The sequence below is a fragment of the Phalaenopsis equestris genome, unplaced genomic scaffold, assembly GCF_001263595.1.
Source record: "Phalaenopsis equestris unplaced genomic scaffold, ASM126359v1 Scaffold001233, whole genome shotgun sequence".
NCBI classification, from domain to species: Eukaryota; Viridiplantae; Streptophyta; class Magnoliopsida; order Asparagales; family Orchidaceae; genus Phalaenopsis; species Phalaenopsis equestris.
In genome coordinates this window covers 90264-91994 of record NW_018165672.1, presented here as the reverse complement: position 1 = coordinate 91994, position 1731 = coordinate 90264, and positions in this window count along the sequence as shown.

Genomic DNA, 1731 nt, shown 5'->3' with positions numbered 1-1731 from the left:
TTCAATTCTTTTATCTTTGAATCGATACTTACATTTCAATTCTCATTTCTGAATCAGTCCCACCTTTCTGATTCATTACATTCAGGGTCGGTCCTTACGTTCCAACACCCTTATTTGATAATTGACCTACATTTCAATTCTCACTTATGAATCAGTCCCACATTTCTGATTCATTACATTCGAAGTCGGTCCTTATGTTCCGACACCCTCTTTTGAGAATTGACCTACATTTTAATTCTCACTACTGAATCAGTCCCACATTTCTGATTCATTAGATTCGAGGTCGGTCCTTACATTCCAACACCCTCTTTTGAGAATTGACCTACATTTCAATTCTCACTTCTGAATCAGTCCCACATTTCTGATTCATTACATTCGAGATCGGTCCTTACATTCTGACACCCTCTTTTGAGAATCCACCTACATTTCAATTCTCACTTCTGAATCAATCCAACATTTTTGATTCATTACATTTGAGGTTGATCCTTACATTTTGACACCCTCTTTTGAGAATTGACCTACATTTCAATTCTTATTTCTGAATCAGTCCTACATTTCTGATTCATTACATTTGAGGTCGGTCCTTACACTTCGACTTTCTCTCTCTCTTTTTGAATTAATATCTAAATTTCAGTTCCCACCTTGGGGTCAGCACCTTCATACTGGTTCCCATCCTCTAGAACATTCTAAAATTTCATAACTCAAATTCCACTCTCCAATCCTCAGCGAGAGCCCCTACTTCTTGACATGATCAAACACTCACCTGTTAAATCCCTGGCAGAGACAAATCACACACACAACTCTACACATACTTCTGGGTCTTTTGACTTAGAAGTTTGTATTAGTTTTTTTTTGTCTCGTCGGTCAACGCAAATGCGCGCGGTGTGCTTACCCAGCACACCACACCTATTGGGGGTCCATTTATTGACCTCACTTTTGATTGAGGTTTAGTTTTTCCTCTTTAGTAGCCTAAGGACTAGTCATAGGACTTTTCTATTAATAATTCTTAGAAAACTGGACATGGAACCCTCACCATTAGAAATTTTACACTCCTCTTTACTCAACTTGATGTTCCACATATTGGTCATAACCTCTAGCACTTAGTAGGTGGGGTCATTATGGGGGAACTCAAGATGAGTCACCCTTAGGACTGACCTTAGGGTTGACCCTGGGTGTTGGTCTAGGGCTTAAGGTACATACTTGCACTCAAAATCACTCACAATCCTAAACTTAAACCTCTAGGCTTTGGTTCCTTGATACTTTTGGGAGACTCATGTAGGTGGTCCCCTAAACCCACTAGCCCTAGGCTAAGGTTTAGCTAAGAGCACTACTTAGAGGACCCAAAATGGGGTTTCCATTAGTCCATGGCTTATTGATGGTGGTTGGCACTCCAACTCTACCAAGATACCCAACATAGCCTTTTACCCCTAAACTCCCCCAAATTACCTAGATACCCTTGAGACCCCAAATTTGGCCAAAATTCCCAAATTCACCCAAAATACCCAAATTGGTTCTAGAATCATTTCAAACACCTTGAAAAAACCCAAACTACCCAAAATCACCAAAATTTGCCAAATTACTAAAATACCCCTCCTTAGCCCAAAATTCCAAAAATTCCAAAAAATCCCAAAAATTTCCAAAACCTCCCAAATATTCTCAATTTCATTTTCCTCAACTATTATATGACCCAATTTGGCCAATTTGACCATCTTTGATCAAAACCCCCAAATT